We start from the raw sequence: 19,728 nt of genomic DNA, 5'->3' as shown, positions 1-19,728 counted from the left end.
AGTGAGGTATAGAGTTCAAGCTGTAGGTGCAGTATGCATGCATGCCTGCTGTTCCAAAAGTTCTGCCACCTGACTCAAGCAGAATATTTTTAAACTTTATTTTTTGGCTGATAAGTATTTCAATTTTGGGTTTTTTTTGCTGAGAGAAACTTTTTTTTTTTAATTTTATTTTTCAGCAGGAAGGCAAATCATCTTTGAATACTGCCAAATATAACAAACATCTACAGATGGGTTGGTCTGCAGCTGGAGGCTTTAACTTTGTAGTATTTATTTGAAATATCAAAGCCAGCAGAGCAAGGCTAAAACATAGTGGGCACAATTCACAGTGTTTTGGCTCTTGAGCAAATAGCAGTTGAACTTAGAGGTTGGGTTTTTTTTTTTCCTGCTGAAATGAAATTTATGCAGATGTGCTTTGCACTAAATTCATTAACAATTACATCCTGGTGCGGTTTTCACATTTTTGTAAGGGATCTGCATAAGCACTAATTAGATCTAAAACAATGTTACTGTGCAAATTACAGTGCTGATTGTTCAAGTCGCCTTACATTCTGCATCTGCTTTGCGATGATGATAACATAGGTGCACACAGTACAAATGCCAACTTTCTACATTCAGTAGGATGATTTATTGAAAAGATAGCGCTGAACAGATAATGTTGCAGTTTAAATTTCTTGAGGCTGCTTTTAGGTAATATTTTAAAGTAAAATAAATACCAATGCTAATAAGTTGCATGAGCTAATTGCCATTTCTTAGTCAAGAGTGATCTTCTCTGAGACACATCCATGTTCCATTTGGCAACAAGTACCAACTGGGTACAGCTAAATGAAAGCAGCACTTTGCAAAGATTGCATTCTTGCTTGAATGGGAGAAGGAGGAGAGCAAGCATCTCAAATCTATTGCTTCAAACCATGGAAATGAAATAATTGATTTGCTTATTCAGCTTCAGTTCCAGATAACACACGTCAGTGGAAGGTCACTAGGAATGTAATCTATTTTTAAGGAAACACTTGTACTTTGGTATCTTGGTCCCCACTCCATCTGTAATGCCATCAAGTGTGATAAAACAGCATTAAGCTTTAAAGCCACTTTAAAGACAAAGTTTTAAATTCAGTCATTGTGCTGCTCTCATTACTTTTAGTGCAAGCTGAAAAAGCGATACGATAGGATGGGGTCCAAGATGTCACGATGATGTTTGCGTATGCAATGAATAATACTGTCAGCCTAAATTCACTTTCAGAAGGAGTTATCCCTAAAGACCTTCTTGCCTCCCAACCAGCTACACCTTCACTCAGGATACTAACCAAGAACATAGACATACCAGCAGTGTCCCTGTATGCATGTCTACCTTAGCCTTCCTTGTGGGTGGAATCAATGCTACGAGGCCAATGCATGTACATGAAAGCAAAGGCACCACACTCACACTCATTGTCTTAATCATCATTTTCAGGGAGAGCAACCATTCTTCACTGATCACATGAAGCCTTTGGGAGCAGCAGGATAATATGCAAGAAATTTTCCAGTTTAGTACCCTTACAGAAGAAGCCAGGAGGAAAACATTTTTCAGGGAAAGAAAGAGATTCCCAGCAAAGCTACTAGAGCATGCAGGATGTTTCTTCTCACTGGGTTTTCTACAGCTGTGGTGGAAAAATAGGGTAAAAGGAAAACATGGGGTTTGGGTTTTTTTTTTTTCAGTAAATACTGAAGGAATGTCATCAGCACAAGAGAACCACCTACAGGGACTGAGACAGGAGTTCCAGCCTATGGGGAGACCCATGGGCTTAGAAGTACCACATCTACTAAAGCCTAATAATTTTCCTGGTTCCCTGTTTACCTGTACTTAAAGCATTTCTGTTCATCTATCTACTCTAGCTCTTCTTGAATTAAATTATTTAATTTTCATCTAACTTGTAGGTTCATGCGTGTTTTATCAGGAACAACAAAGCAGACTAGGACCCTTCTGCCTGGAAAAGGAGATTACAGGAGTCTATAAAAAAATGAGTGATGTACACATGGTGAATAGGAATGAATTGTTTTTGTCTCTTCTGATACAAGAACTACACTGTCAGATGTCAGGTTCAAAACACATGAAAGAAGATTCACCAACTTGACACACAGCATGTGGTTTAGATAGACATGGTCTGCCAGAGGAGGCTGAAAGTTTATTAAGTTTAAGAAGCAACCAGACAAATTCATAGAATAAAAGAAAATCCACCAAGGACAGTTAAACAGCAAGGTACCACCTATGGCTCAAAAGGTCACCAAGTTGCAAATCGCTGGAGGCTGGGGGTCTGTTGTGGGGGGATGTTTCACTACATGCTTTCTCTTGCTCCCATACTCTTCCCACAGCATATTTTGGTCACTATTCAGTGCAGAATGTTTGACTAAATGGACACTTGATCCGGCACAGCATGGCTCTTCTGATGTCCTTCATACCCTCTGTCAGCCATTGAACTTGCATTACAGGACTTCAGCGACTGAACTTCAAACATTTACTGCACATAGTGACTTCAGTCTCACCTCTATGGGCAAATGCTTTAGGCATAAAAAGCAGGCATTGTTTTGAACACACTATGGAGAGGATTCACACTGTCCTATTTCAAACACTTCTGTTAGACATGTTGCTCAGCAGTTATTCTCTGCTGCATTTCCCTTACAGCAATGGAGCGGGGAAGTCCTGTCCTGTACCCCAAGTTGGGTAGGGCTCTGGAGCACAGGTCTACTGAAAACACCTCATGGGAGTACCTCCCTCTTCATTGGTTAGAAAGAGAGTCTTTGGAGCCTGTCCTTATCAAATTGATAAGGACAATTTATTCATGAAAAGCCCTCTCCCTTACATTCAGAACAGTTTTCAGTGCCTAAATCCTGTAGACTTTCATGAGCAGGACTGTCAACATGCCTAATCTCTTTGCGTTTAGGCTCTGCAGTCACTCACATGCAAATCTTATATATATGGTTGAAATAAAAAAGGAAGTTGAAATAATATTAAAAAATAAAATCAAATATAGTAGTCTGCTTAGATGGTAGGCACTTTTCCACTCAGTTTATAAAAGCGCAGTAGTCTCCTAAATTTAATTAAGACAGTCTGAGGACATCATGAAAGGGTTCTTTAGCATAAAAGTCTTTGAAGTTTCTAGAAAAGAGTGACGTATATAACTCTGAATAAGGGAATCCCACAAGATTTCTCTGTGCTGAAATTAAAGTGCAAGCTCTTACCTCAAGGATACTATTTCCATCATCTCCAGGGTATTATTAGCTTTTGCGGCACGTGCCGCTATGGGTTACACTGCATTGCCCACACAGGCCAGAAGGACAGCAAAAGAGAAAGGAATGAAATAATCTGTAGGAGTATGCTGAAGTAAAGGCTGGGGTTAAGTGCACCGTGGTCTCTCTCTGCCCATGCACTGGAGGACATTTTTACTGTGTGCTCTCACCTCCCACCTTAAACATAAGCCAGCTCTTCTTTCCTTCATTTCACAATTTACACCAGGTCAGTTCCAGCAGAGGTGGGAGCCAAATCCTCGTTTCTCACATGGTACATTTAGTCACTTTTTCAAGCTCTGAGACTCCAACAGCTGCTTTTCTTTAATCAAGAAAAGACTCAGGAGTCTGATTCTCCAGTACGTTATTGATGCATTGCCAAATACTTGTAGAATCTATCACTTAAATCTCTATCAGATCCTTTCCAGTAGATGGCCTACATAAAATACATTAGTTGCTTCCCTAAGTAGTATTATATATATCTGATAAGGTAACTGAAAGCTTGTGGTTTAAATCTGCATGATGACATGTGCTCTTGTCTCCTTTTCAGTTTTCCTTTTTTAAACCCTCCTGCTTACATAATGAAATAGCATCCTTCACACAATTTTTGCCACTAACCTCATGTGAATCTATGAGTCTGACTAGCTGGGGAGGCGAACTGAAGCCGGTTGTGGTTTGGTCCCTTGTCGCATGTTTTGATTGCCGGTGTCGCACCTTGACAAACCTGAAAGGTGAGAAGTGGATTCCTTCCTGCTATGCAAGGCACATTTATGCTCGGAGTCTCCTGCCACTGTTCCTGACTCACTTTATGGAAAGCATACAGATTTCTGGAGGATTATCCCAGCTCAGTAAATCTTCTTGAGGCCTAATTAGTGGAACAGCATTGGGGTGCTTTCACCGGCTCCCTGGAAAAATCCAGTTATTACCATCAAGCAGCGACAGCGCGCACATATTGTGAGGTGGCAGAACTCTTGTGTCATGAATGTAATACAGAAACATTTGCCTCCAGCTCAGACACATTCTGTCAGAGCATACTCGGCGCATCTCTCCCGAGGAGTCAGATCTGACACTTGGGATGGCTGGCTGTCTACTCATCCACCCACTTCTTCTCAGGGTTTCTCTTTGCCTAGCAGGAGTGGGTACAGGGTTCACCAAGAACCCTGAAAGTAGGCTATTATGTGACCTAGATTATGGCAGGGGGGAGGGGGGGTTCTATTTCTGTGCTTCTCGGCCTATGTACTTATGTTAGTCGCTTTGTCTCCGAGGCAGCCTATACTCAGCAGGAAAACTGGTGGGGGGAGTGGAAGATGCACTAGAGAGAGCAGGCTGTCTAGAAAGAGGAGAGAAGATGACGGTGAATAAAAATAATGGACCCGAGGAATAACTGGAATACAAAAATGCAGTTGAAATCCAATCCTTTCTTATGTTTGTGGCTTAACATGTGTCAGTTGGCACATTAACAGTAGCATATGGGTTGCTCTGATGTGAGTTACTGCATGCAGTATGTTATGTTCAGGCCTAAAATGTGTAATTCTTTTGGATTAGTGTTGGCAGATTTCAGTGTGCAGCGTACAGTAAATGTTCATAAATTTAATATATTTATAAGATTTTCTGTGGAGCTCATTGCCGTCTGATCTGAGAACCTCACAAGTAGCTCTGCAGAGCACAGTACCAGCAACTCAAACCTCCTTTACTGAGGTATGGGATGTCACAGAGAGTCTGCCACAGGGCTAGGGGCAGAGCCTAGACCATCTCCTGAGTCCTAGCCCAATAACCTTAACTGCTTGATCTCTCTTCTTGAGCTTCCTACAGGGAAGCACCTGTGTCGCTGAAGAAAACATAGGTTTGCTGGTGAGCTGGTGGCAGGTAACATAGTTTGAGTGCTTTCCACCATACCCTTCCTTTGGGTACTACAGTTGAAACTGAGTACCTTCCAGATGATTTCCTTGCAGCTCATCTCACCATTCCAACAAAATGTAGTCTGAACACCAAGGATGCAGTCTGAGAGTGTTGGTTTTTTGTGGAGCATAGCACACTCCACCTGAGCCCTATCCAGCAGGACAGGAGTCAGTGCTTTTTCTGAAACGAGGCAGCCAGATTAGATCTTGTTTTCTAGCTCCCACCTCACTGAGGGGTGGTGGGTGATAGGGCAGGGGTGTAGTCACCTGCCCCTGACCCACCCTGAAGCTGATAAAGGTCTCAAAGAAAGAAACAGTGATGCTCCAGTACATAACGTTTTTGAAATAAAAGAACAGAGGCAAATTATGTACTTCTTTAAAGCTATTTGCAGTGGAGTCTCTCTGTTCATTTCTTTCCCTGAAATTATTGCTAGCTCCACGTTCTCGGTGAAGTGGGAAAGTTCTGGCTGTGGATGGTTCCCAGAGGTCTTTGTCCCTTTAGCAGAGGGCTTAAGTATCATCAGGAGAACAAAATCCTTGGCAGAGAACATCTTGAAAGCACAACACTATTGCTCAGCCTTGCAAAATGTTAGTTCATTTGGCTGGGGCAAGGAATTTTTTCTAGAGATGTGCCTAATGTTTTTCAGTCTCTTGCTAAAATTGGTCAAATTGACTTTTGTGCTTGGAAAAAGCATATGACCCCATGTCAAGCTGGCTACTAGTAGTAACTGATAAACAAGAAACTTTTGCATTGTGGTACTTCCAGCATTTTATGACATTTAAGGACAAAATAAGACCAACGAATTGAAAAAAGGCTAGAAATCATTTTTATTAGCAAGAAAATGCAACCTAACAATGAAAAGCAACCACACAAATCAGCATCAAAAACTAAAACCAAGCATTTTGTCCTGGCTCCAGACCACAGTCAAGCTTATTCACTATGAGCTGCCTCAATGGACGTGAGTCCCCTGTGTCCTACGTGGGACCTGGAAGGTTTCCCAAACCTGTCCTGGTGGCAGGTGCACAGGTCCAGAACAGTGCAGAAACTGAGCAGCATAAGCAGAGGGAGAAAGCAGGACATCTCCAGAGGCATCTCCCACCTGGGATCTTGGAGACCCTCATGCCTGGAGGATGCAGCTGGCACCCCCAGCTTGACGGTTGTCCAGGCTAGGCTGGTGCTTAGTCGGGCATCTGCCCACTTCCAAGATGCCTGGGACTTAGAGAAGTATGGCATGAAGCCACCCCTCTGCACCCTCAGCTGCACCTATGGAGCGGGTCCAGAGAAGAGCAACACGACTGGTGAAGGGACTTGAACATAAGACCTATGGGGAGAGGCTGAGGGAGCTGGGGTTGTTTAGTCTGGAGAAGAGGAGGCTTAGAGGTGACCTCATCACTCTCTATAACTACCTGAAGGGAAGTTATAGCCAGGTGGGGATTGGTCTCTTCTCCCAGGCAGTTAGCAATAGGACAAGGGGGCATGGGCTTAAACTCTGACAGGGGAAATTTAGGCTGGATATTAGAAAGAAATTCTTTACAGAGAGAGTGGTCAGGCATTGGAATGGCCTGCCCAGGGAGGTGGTGGACTCGCCGTCCCTGGAGGTTTTTAAACTCAGATTGGACATGGCACTTAGTGCCATGATCTAATAAATGGACTAGAGTTGGACCAAGGGTTGGACTCGATGATCTCTGAGGTCTTTTCCAACCCCGCCGATTCTGTGATTCTGTGATTCTGTGAAGTACAGCCCCGCAGTAGTGTGGTAAATACACAAGACAAAACAAAAACAAAACAAAACAACAAACAAACAAACAAAACTTCCTGAAAACCAGGGGGAAAATGTGATATGTAATGCATATATTTTCAGCACTGATTTGAATCCCGTTCATCAGGTACGAAGATGGCAGTGGACAAAGTTATGCAGCTTGACAGTCTCCTTGCTCTCCCTCAGTACTTTGATTTTTGGCAGAGTTTGTTTCTCTTTTTACACTGATAAAATGCATACTTTTATTTTTCTGAAGTCCACTTGTATCTGGTCATCCTCAAAGCCTCACTGTGACTGTCTTAACAGACCTGAAGATAGATTTCTCAGTTTTGGTTGTTATCTTTTTTTTTTTCCCCAAAAATGGTACTGGCAATGAGTTTTTAACAATGAAAACTTGGGTCTTTGTGGGATTTTTTAAGGAGGAAAAACTTGGTTCTTTTTGTTTGTATTATTAGAGGGAAACTAAAACCTACTTATCCATATAAAGACAGACAAATATGCACCAATGACTGACATAAATTGTGTTGACAAAGGCCAGTTTTTAAACTTATGGTCCACCAGATAGTACTCATTCCCCTTTAAAGAGGAACCAAACTATAGTCTCTCCAAAGAATTGAGTGCTGGAGGCAGGACACATGTGTGATGGGAACCGATTATTTTAACAGCAAAAATAAACCAAAATGAAGTTATTGCTAAAGTTGTTATTTGACTTAAAATTTCCACTTCCATTAGCTTTTAGCTTTTCAGAATTTTCCTCTCTGGATTGAAACTTCCTGAGCTGAGTGTTAAACCAAAACAATTTGTTTGTTTATTTGAGACTTGCACAAAGTCTCTTCTTTCAGCCAAGATAATGGAGTAAAATAGACACTTCTGCTAGTACACACACACATGCCCCCATACTGAAAGTGGCTGAAATGGCAAATAAAAATATCTCCTGATGCACAAACTTTTAATAGCATTTTTATGTGTGTCTATAGACAGAAGAAAGTCCTGCATCCCTGTTTAAAGATCCCGTGTGTGGCAGGAGGTATTCTTGCTGGGCATTAAAACATAGCCAAGAGATGTATGTGGATGTATTGTGAAAAAAAGGGGTAACCATTTTTATGGGATATCTTCCCACAGATAGGAGAATGGGTAGCACTGACACAGAAGACTCAAGGATCAGATGAAGCTCATGAAGCTTGTGCATGGTCACAGGCACATGGGCACATTCACAACACAGAATAAGCACTTGTGTACAAGGGTGCAAAATGTACAGCTATTGCTCACGGTATCATGGTTTCAGGATCTTAGCCTCTAAGTAAGAACTTAGATAGGGTTTTTTTTTTCCCCTTCCCTTGAGGGAAGAAACTTGGGTCAATTTGTGATGAGGTAAGGGAACAGATTAAGTTTGCAGTGGGTTTTCTCTCCCCTCCTTTTCTCCTGAGTGGCATAAAAAGGAGCCTCCATATTCCTCTCCCACATGCTGTCCTGAATTTCTCTCCTCTCCTCAACACTTAACTTTTTCTTGGAATGCCTTTACGTGCCAGATGACAGCGAGTTACTGTGCTAATTGCTTTATTCTTCAATAAGGACATTTACTATACCAGACTCCTACAATACTTATGTGTAAATTAGAATTTGGCCTTGGAACAGCCCTCTTTCAACAATTAAAAAGATTTCTTGAATGGATAGTTTTGTAGATTAAAAAGGCTTTGTCTTGGATGGGTTTTTTTCCCTCTTCTTTCTTTTTTCAGTATTAGTGGCTCCTTTCGCCCTTATCAGCCAAAAGACTAATAAGTCTCACCAAATTGCTCTTGTTTATTAACAAATCTGCATTCAAATCTATTCCGTGATACAGATTTATGGAGCCCCACATAGATAAATAACAGTGATCTTCAAACATATAAGCTGAAGTTTTAGACACATGTTTATCAACCTGTCAGCTATGCTGAAGTGGGTTGCAGCTGCATGGTGAGCACAGAGAGCCATGGGGAGTAAAAGAGGAACTCACCGCTTAGTTCTTTTTGCCCAGAGAAGAAATGGTAATTTTAGTTATACTTTGCTCGCTTGCAACAATAAAAACAAAACGAAGCCACAGAAGAAAACTGTCATGTTACACCCCTTCCATCTGGCTTGTGCTACACACCCACATATCCCGTCATTCTACAAATTAATCTTTCACACATTTTTTAACAAAAAAAAAAAAGTGTTAATGTTATAGAAGAGAAAATAAGGTAAACAGAGAGCTGTGTAAAAATACATTAACATTAAAATATGGTGGCAGTTATGGATTTTCTTAATTGAATAGGAGAGTAAATATTCACGTCAAATCAATGCCAATGGCATGCAAATTAGAGCTACATTAGGGCAGCCTTGATATAGGCATTACCATTTTTGACACTTCTGTGATTTAAAATAATGTGCAGAGTTTATTCGTTAATTTTTCCTCCCTTCTTTATGTTATTTTTGAGTGGGTAATTTGCCATTACAGAGCAAAATCCTTCTCCTGTGCCCTCTTATGTTACATTATCTTATTTTCTTCTTCTGCCTGAAAAGCCCTGTGCACACGGGCTCAGTTTAATTTAGGGTTAATATTGAAGCTTCCTCGTTGCAGGGTGGACCTCTTTGAGCAGCTGCCTTCAGGTCGTACCTGGCCCCAGCCAAGAGCCAAAAAACCTGTTGAAAGAGTCTGAGATCAGGTGCCTTTGATTCACGGCACAAGGTCCTGCAGGCATCCACCTCTCCTCATTCTGCATCTACATCTCCCCCTAGACCTTTCTTCCGTCTTCTGTTCAGAAATTGCTTAAAAGGAGAGTACAAAAACAAGCGCCCTAGCACCTCAAGGAGGTGAAACCTGGCAGGGGGTCTTAGAGGTGAAAAGTAGGAGATACAAAACCTGCTGCCTGACATAAAAATCAACTCTGCTGTGCTGGAAAGCAGGACCAATGGATCTAAACAGAGAAGAAGGAGCACATAAATTATATGATGCTGGCAGATGGTGAGTAGAAGTTGCACCATGGTGGAGACTATGCAGATATTTCCTCCTGGACAACTGGAGGGGAGTTCAGCCCCTACCCCGTGAGGAGCAGGGGTGTCATACATGTGCAGCCTGTGCTCCCATAGCACTTTGTTCTCATGGGAAGCATCTCTCTTTCCTGGCACTCATTCAGTCCTCATCAGTCACTAACGTTTCTGCATGCTGTCTCCTGATTTTATTAAGATGGGTCCAAAATCACCCCCTCATGCTCCCAGAAGAAGCTACGTGTACCAGTGAGCACATGCAGCAAGGGCCAGCACATGCCTCCAAGTGCTCTCCTCGCAGGACTGGAGAGTGGCCAGATGGAGTGGAGAAAGTGAGTGCTGGAGGAAGACAAAAAGCAGCACTATGGCCTCAACTTGACTGTTCACCCTCCATTCGGACAGATTCAGGAGGTGACTCAAGCTTCTTATATAGCATACATGCACAGCTAAAAGTTCTAAAGCTTAACAAAGACTTGATGGAAAGAAGAATTTGAATTCTAAACACAAAGTCCCAATGAAAAGAGTCTGTACTGGAACTCATGCATCTGAATCCTATAAAAAGCTGAGAGACAGCATTCAGGTTTTCTTTCTGCTCCTTAATATGTCCCAGGAAAATCAGGTACAAATCAATCACAGAGTCACAGTACAAGTGTCAGCTGTATGTCTTGGAGTTTGCTCGTCAGATCCCACACAAAGGGTAAGAATGGCTCCTGGCTGCAGCAAGGACAGCAAAACTGCCACTGCTTAGGAGGTTTTAGTCCAAAAGAGGGTCTGTGAACCTTTGCTTCAGAGCTAAATCGGGCGACGAGCAAGATTAGGAGAGAGGAGTTTGTGAGGAGCCTTTTCTGCTTTGTTCTGGCGAGCCCTCTCTCTGAACCAAAGTTGATGTGACTGAGGAGGAAGGGGATAGGGGCTGCCAGGGCATATGTTTGCACTTTCAGTGAGCACCTTGTACCAAAGCAGAGAGCTCAGAAAACACTAAATGCTCTCAGGGTTTCTCATAAGCACTGAAGACTATGTTTATATACATTAAACAATTTCCTTCCCTTTACTGCCTAATTTCTTATAACCTTAGCTTTACCTCTGACACTAATTCTCCTTTTTCTTCTCTTCAACTCTTCTTTCTACCTCCCTCCCTTACCTTTTTCTCCCTCTTTTACCTTTTTTTCTTCCTCATATATTCCCAGGTGGGTTGGGGGTGTTGTTTTGGGCATTTTCTTTCTTTTTTAGAAGGAAATAAGGGGACTTCAGAGTTAGGAAGCCAGGATGCTGAGTTCTTATAGCAGCCTGACACCTATTTACTGCCTGAAAAAAATCCACCTCACGGTCCATCTCTGCTTTTTAATTTGAAGAGCTGAGATAATAAATGCCAATTGCAAAGACAGTTGGCTGCAATAGTTAATGTTTGTGCAACACTTCACATATCTAACCATTGTATCCGATCTTCACCACCAGACACATGCAGAGCTGCTGCCACTGCCACCCAGACTCTCTCTGAGTGTGATGATTAATGAGCTCACAGCCCTATTTTGCTGTTGAAGTTAATGTTGCTTCCTGAGGGCAACATGCCTGATGAGAGAATTTGCAGCAGTCCATACGCTATATTGATTCAAAATGCCACTGTATGTTTTAATTAGCTTTTAACCATTAAAAAGTGGGGCTGGAAATGAAAATGGCACATATGCTTATGCAGCAAATGTCTGTACCAAAAAGGTGAGCATTAGGCCACGCTATCGACCTGCATGCTGAACCACCACTGGCAGTTAAGACTCATCTTTGTGGCAGTTAATACATTTTCATGGCTTTTCTTTTTGTTAGCTTTATGCCAAATATCCACTTACATCTATTTTCAAGCCTTGAGGAGTTTATTTTTTCACCCACGCTATCTTCTGAGAGTTATAACATGCATTAATTTTGTGGAGATGTGGTTTAGGAGCTAACAAGAGGGAGTGGGCTCCACTGAGGCTGGTGAGAAAGCAGTGTGCTGGGATGAAAGCCTGCACCATGACCCTTCCTTTGCACCACCAAACAGTTTCTGTTAAGTCATTGATAAGGTGCTCATTACTTCCTAACCTGTATTGTACTTATCCTTCGGCATCTGGATAGTAAAAGGCTGGTTGGATATCCTGATAAGTAGCAGTCACTTTTGAGAACTCATGGAGTACGAGGGAAGTATTTTATCCTTCAAAGAGGATGAAAAGAGAATTACAGGCTAGCTATCAAATTAAATTTCCCAGAAAAATACAGGAATAAATAATCAAACATTTTAAAACCACCTAGAAGGATGTGAGCATCGGGCCACACTAAGTTTTCACAAATTAAGCATGTTAAACAAATCCAATTCTGAGACAGGTTAAGAAGCCTTGAGAGAAGGAGAGGCAATGGATACTATGTCTTGCCTTCAGCCAGGCTGTTTACCTTGCCCTGCCTGATGCTCTTGTGACCAAACCAGGGAACATGGTTAAGCCAAAACTAACCAGTGGTGGCAGGGCTGGCTGAAAAGCCATATGCAAAGGATCTTTACAAAAAATTCACTGTCAAACTGAAGGGCTATATTGGGTCCAGTTCGCCAGATTGCTGTCCTCAATTTGACACAACTCATTTTTTTTCATTCATGATACATACACACAGATTAAAAGTACAATTCTTAAATTTGCAGATGGCATCAGCTTGGAATGAGCTGTAAGCACACTGGAGGAAAGATTATAATTCAAAATGGTTCTGGTAGATTGGAAAATAACCCAAAAATCTGTGTGCATGTCAGGTAGGTTGAAAGCGAAATTTTCTGCTTCAGTGGGAATAATAAATGGTGAAAGTGGAGGGTGCACAGTCAGGGAATGGCCAACTAGAAGATGAAAACAATGAAACAAAACGTGAGAAACATGTCCTGCAAGCAACACGTAGGGCTGTTTAAATTAAAGAAGACAAGGCTGGACAAGGTATGATGGCTGACTTCCAGGACACAAGCTACTAGGGTGTGGAAGAAATAAACTCTTCTGTCTGGACACTCCAGATAGGACAAGAAGTGACAAGCTTCTTACAACAATACTTGCAAGAGTACACCCAGGATTGCCTGGGTGGACAGTGGGGTGCCCTTCACTGGAGATTTCTGAGAACAGGACAGACCAGCATTTCTCAGAAACAGCCCAGATACAGATGATCCTGACAGCAATCCAGGCAGGGAGATGAACTAAGTGATCTCTTGAAATTCATTCAATCGTACATTTTAAAAAAAAATATTTCTGTGCTACCCATGGGAGGTACAAAACTACTTTGTGCCTCAACTCCACACCAGTGAAAAAGAAGCATCAGGGGCCAAATTAAACAAATCAATGAAAATGACTCACATTGAGCTTGGCCGTCTCAAATTGGTTAATCATTTGGGGTTTGCAATGCATACAATTTATCATCTGTGCCTGCTTTATCACCAAAAGCAGATATTTGCCAATCATAACGTGGAGAAAATCAGATATTGTTGTCATGACTGAATGCTCTTAAATGCATTAAAAGCTTTGCAGACTAGTTAGATGCAATACATATTTTAAATTCTTGAAACTAGCAAAAGATCAGATTGAGGAAGGAGAGAAAGATGGTAGAACAGTGACACTGTGCAAGTTAGTTTAAATAAAGAATCTTATCAAATCCACTGACTACTTGTTCACATCTGTCCAAATATAACTTATGCCATATGTCCTACTATATAAGTCAGCTTGGAGGCAGGACACTTCCCCAAGCAGCAATTCACTTCCTGAGTCTGCTCTATCTTCTGGAGAATAGAGAGGGGGAAAAAATGATACATCACAGAAAAATGCAAGAAACAAACAAAATAACCTTCTAAAAGCCTCTGGGAAATAAAAATCCTCTCTCTACCCTAACAGTATGGTTAGCTGAATCTTTTGTCTTCTCGTGTATTAGGAAGAGTAATCACAGAAATGCTGTTCTTACCATAAGCTGCCTTCGAGGAAACCAGATGCTTCAGTTTTACTTCACCTTTTCATTTTGCCAAAGTGGTAAATATTCCCTTGCCAGTCACCTCAGTGACCATCCTCACATCACAGAAACACAGCTTATGGTTGCAACCTCTCAGGTCAGACTTCCCGGTATGGCCAGTTGGTCTCCCTACCATTTAGGGGTGTCCAAGGTTTTTGGTGATAACTTGAGCAGCAGGTAGGGGAGGGGAGACCCAGCCCTGCCCAGCTGCGGTGCTTCCCAGTGAAATGCTTCCCGACAGGAGCTTTCAGCTGGTAGTGCCGGATAAAAATATCGGCATTGAAATCTCGTTTCAGATACCAGAAGCCTCCTTATGGCTCTAAGAGTTTAATTTTCATTTAAACATCAATAAATAGAGGCATAAGGGTTTAAGATGAATTATGTAAGCCCTTTAGCCATAGCCATTACATTTTGCCACAAAAATGAGCTGCTGTTCTCACTTTGTTTTATGGGCTCACTGTAGCCTGTTGTTATTGTAGCTGCCAAATAAAAACCAGAAACCATGCAAATGAAAATATAATCTTTTATGCTTTCATAGTCTTAGGATAAACCAGCACATGCAGTTTTAGAGGAGGAGGTTTTTTGCAGTTTGTGGTGTTATGTCCCTGCCCTGGGAGCCTCTGCAAGGGGAGAGCAGCAGTGGCTTCTTGGTGGAGACCTTCGGTCACCTGCTCTCCCATCTCCAACTGCAGCACTGTCACAATCTCCTGGCAAGGAAACAGACAATAGCTTCCTGAAGGTATGAAGAAAGGGTGGATTACAGGTCCTTTCATAAAATTGGAAAGTCCCCTTGCTTTAAAAATAATAGATTTTCCACCTCGAACTTCCTTCAAGCCTCCTCATTTCCTGATGGGAGCACACAGCCCACGATTTGCTCTGAGCCTTGTGCTTCCCAAAGGGTCTGTCACCTACCAAACGTGCCAAGAGAGAAAGCCATATGAAGTAATCATGACAGGGAACAGCAGCTGAAGCCGAGTGGTAAAAGCATATGACTCCACACAGAAATACCTGGGACAAAATGTGCATCAGTACAAGGAGAGAGAGAAAAAGAAGAACCAAGAGGGAATCAAGTCAGGGACAGTGTGTTAATTCATGCAGTGTAAGGAAGAGGACTGTAAGCCTGAGTTAATGTGCTTACCAGATAATTACAGCAAAGCACAGCAACTATATTAATGGCAGAATATCAAGGATATGAGCACATGGACTAACAGGTAACATTTAGTCAATATTTTTCCACCCAGAACCAAGATTCAAAGATTGTCTCCTTCACCTTTGCAATGTCTTGTCTCTTTCTTTTGTCTGTCTCAGTTTATTTTCGTAGTCACATTCACTGGTGATAACATTTTATATTTTGTGCTTCCTAGTGGGAGCTATGCTGGATGCTGACACCCACTCTTGTGCAGAGATTTTTGCATATTTTTTTTTTCTCTTCCACCCGTTTTACACAAGATGGTAACATATGGCCTTGGGTGATTAAATGATTTAGTGAATGAATGGAGCAGAAAGAGCAGGCTGATTGGAAGAAGACAGCTTCTGTTTAGGCATAAATGTCTTTGTAATCTGTAATGATAGGAAAGAAATTACAGAAAAAGCATAAGACAATTTAATTGGGTTTTGGTTAAATATTGTATTTTTCAGGTCTGCTTTACATATAGTGAAATAATAGTATGGTGGCTATTACTTATTTTGTTTCTACAGCATGTCCTTGTAGAAGGGGCGCCCCTCAAATGCACACAGATGCATACACCCACACACAGTATATAAAGAGAGAAAAATTAAGCAAATGATTTTGTAAAACTAAGTTGGCATTTTATATATTAACTTGTGAACAAAGCAATCCTCCAGAACTTGTTGTTGGATGCTGTACTAGTTGAAAAGCCTTCACACCTTCAGGCTTCCACAGAATTACTCCGACTACAATATCCAGTCACACCTATGTGACCTCAGCAGGAACCACAGAAGGTTTTGTGGAAAGAAGATATCTGGATGTCTCCTGAGCAGCCCCACCCAGTGCACCCCTGCTGCTGCAGGGGCACAAATTAACAACCACTCCCATCTTCTTCCTTCCGGGGTATCATGATTAGTGCCTCTTGCCTTTTTGAACTCCAGGTTTTGCATTTGTTATAAATGTTTGGGAAAATACTTATGTGTTCTCATGAGCATGCAGTGGCACATGGCATGGGTCTGTCCTGGACTAAGCATCTATTTGTGGTTGGACAGGTTTATGGGAGACTGGACTCCAGCAGCCAGGTGTTCCCAGGCTAGAAATTTGAAGTCAGTTCCTTTGTATCCAAAGCAAGCTGTCTGTCTTCTGAGAGAAAAAAAAAATCTATTCTGGTTCCAGTGATGGTGTGCATATCAGCGATGCTCAACAAACCAATCCAACTGAATTCGAGTTCACATCTCCACCCATCAAATTTTTACACAGAGCCTTGAAATTGTTTTGGGACATCCCAAAAAAGCCATGGATCTTGGTAACCATCCCCGTGTGAAGCAGAAGCTGTAACTTAAAGCTAGACAAATCTATGCCTCAGAAAAGGACAGCTGGACCTAAAGAAAGTGCATCAGTGGTGCCTGTCCTCAGCTTGTGGCATGAATGCTTGCAGCCACCTCGGTGATAAACTTTGGTGCACGGTCCTCCTTCTCCTTTGTGTGATAGTATTTGAGAGGATTTTTGGCCCACATGCTAAGAAAAGCTTTTAGCTGAGAACATCCTGGGGGCTTACCCAGCAGAGCTAGGACTGATAAGAATTACTGATCCAGTCAGACTCTGGCACAATAAGATGCACATTTAGCCAATTCGTGCAAAGGCTGTATTATATGATCTTGGCACTTCCCCAGCACTGGCTCCCCAGAGAGAAAACTCAGTTCCATGGTGACATCAGCTGAACCTCAAGTGTGATGGCAGCTGCAGAAACTACTTAACTTCTAATTTTTCTGAAAACCAGACTGCCATTAATTAAGTTTTGCTACAATGGAAAAAAAAAAAAAAATCAAGAGTTCCATGATCAGAAGTCCTAATTTTCACTTCTCTAGCATACATAACCCTGGAGATACTTGCTGCTGTACCCCCAGTCATATTAGTCAAAGCATTCTGGGAGAGTTTCATTTTACCAAGAGAGTACCCATTTTCCATTGTCCTGTCAATTAAAACAGTAGTAATGTACATGGGTGATGGTATCTGGTCCAAAATAACCTGTAGAGCATAAACCTGGGATATTTGACTACAGATGAGCAGTTTTCACTGTCGACTTCTTTTTTTTTTTTTTTTCCATGAAGAACAAAATAGATGGCATATATGGTAATTAGCACAGCACTGCTCTACAATTTGAAGAAAATATAGAAAACTGTGTTACAGCAGGTATGAGAAAGAAGTATTAAAGGCTAAATTTGCAGCTGGTTCCATAGTATAGCTGTGTTGTGGCTCTGGACCCATCACACAGGCACCTTTGACCTTCGTCAGCTCAGGTTCTTCTGCTCGGCTGTCCTCAAGAACAGTTCCCGAGAGCATATAGCATCATTCAAGCTCCAGGAACAAATGCAACAACCACATTTTGAGGCTCGCAGGCAAAGCTGGCATCTGCAAGGCAGCTCGCTCCATACTAATCAATCTCGAGCAGCCACAAACAATACAGGGAGATTCACCACACACAATGTTTCAGAGGAGGTGCCAGGAAACCTCGACGTTCTCAGACCAGAGGCGAGCGGGGCGGCTCTACCAGAGCAGCGGGTGCTCCTGCAGCACCACACTGCAACGTCAGCGTTGGGTGCAAGCCAAAGGCCTTCAGGCTTGCTTGTTGCCTGGAGGATATAAATGAAAGTCAGCAGGTGCAAAGGTGCAAGAAGTGCAAAATTGCATCATGCCTTTCCAAACTGTGTTTGTGCAGTAAATGAGATTCATTTCTTTTCATCCTATATCAAGAACATTTTTATTTTCTTTGGCTTATGAGTGTTCTTGGTTCAATTTTCGTGTCTGTTCTCTACAGTGCCTTGGGATGCCTGAAGTGATTTATAAATATGTGTAGGGACCAGGTGTATTGCCAGATGTTTATGTCCCTTTACAACAAGGCTTCACCATCTCTTCCAATGCAATGCCTGTCTTATATTATTTTTTCTAATAGAGGATCAACTGGACTATAGGGCATTTGTGAGTTTTCCCTGTGTAGGACTTTTTCTTAATTCACTTTTCTATAATTTTGTTCCTATATTTAAAATATTGCCCAGTCTTTAAACCTCTCTAAGTACTCTTTAAAAAAAAACAGAGTTCCTTTCACACACAAAAATCACAGACAAATGTCAACAGTTCCAGCTTTAAATCAATGAAGTTTGACTCACTGCCAAAAAGATTTTTAATCTTAAAGTGTTACCTACACGCCCTTTTTTTTTTTCACTCCCATCTTCTATTTAAAAATAGTAAAAAAACTGTATAAACAGTAATTGCAGATCATTCTCTTAAACAGAACTGAAGAAATAACTTGTAGCCCCAAGGGCAAACCAGTCTGAAGAGGCAAAAAGGACAAAGTGATTTGCCCAAGGTCATATAGTCAAATGATAGAATGGAAAAGAAAATACAACCTGACTTAATTAGGAGTCAGCACTGTAAATACTAGGTGAGGGGCGGTAAGATTTTTCTCATCTTAAAACATAAGGAGGTAAGTTCACAAGTATGAGGAGGAAATAAGTGAACAGAAAGTGTAAACTGTAATGTCCCATGAAATTTTATTTTAAGGTTATTTTTAAATCCTGTGTCCTGTAAGAGTCTGTAAGGACCTGAGAAAGTCCATTTGCTAAATGTCATCTTTAGCAAATATATTATTTGATTTTTCTACATTAAGCAGCCTCGTTTTTCGCAGAGTTTTGTATTGTGAGAATGACTAAACCACCTCCCTCGGTAAAGCTGCACTTGTATAAGTATTCACAAACCGAGGTCTTACCAACCGACCTCGAGCAGTTGGTGAGACGGCTTATACTAGGAAGCGTGAGGCAGGATGCAGCTTAGAGATCTAGGACTACATAGTTAATGTGATCATTTCAGATATGTTCAATGACAGTTCGAATATATATAACTGCATAAGTTACTTGTATGTTTTAGATTAAAAACAACAACAATAAAACTTTAGAACTATTTTCAACAGTATTTCCTATTAAATATTTTCAACATTTCATTTTTGCAATTGAAAGAGAAAGTAGTGCATTAGTCACAGGAAAGTTGTTCAGGAAACGATAGGCAACAGGGAATAGAGTACTGATTTTTCTCACATGAAGTGATTATTAGCACTGAGAAGACAGTCAGGACACATGAAGCATCTTAGCTGCTGTATCTTGAAGACAAGGACAAAACCCCATCGAGTTCCAGCTATAATGGAATATAGAACATTATGCCAAAAAAGAATAAAAAACTATAAAGATGGAACTGTGTCAGTACCTAAGGACTGAAACACTATGAGGTTTATAATTAAAAAATCCCACACCAAGTCTGCATGAGCAATCAGTTCACAAAAGGATAGAGAAAAAAGTGGGGGGGTTTGTACATGTACATATATTTTTATATATATATGCATGTAACACTTGAAGCATACGGACACCTGGATGCTAGCTGCTGTGTGATATACGTAGCAGTGCTGTCAAATAAATTAGGCACAGCTAGAATTCACTATGTTTCTTTGTAATGGTTTCACATTACTGAAGGAGACTAAGTACATGCCTTCAGCTTTTATATCTACTCAATCAGTTTCGGTTATTAATACACAACTGAGCTCTTTTTTCTTTTAACTCTTAGTCTCTTTGTTTTCTTCAAAATACTTCCCCATCTTAATTGC

Source organism: Streptopelia decaocto, assembly GCF_964273445.1.
Source record: "Streptopelia decaocto genome assembly, chromosome: 3".
Taxonomy (NCBI): Eukaryota; Metazoa; Chordata; class Aves; order Columbiformes; family Columbidae; genus Streptopelia; species Streptopelia decaocto.
Note: the sequence above shows the minus strand (reverse complement) of the source record.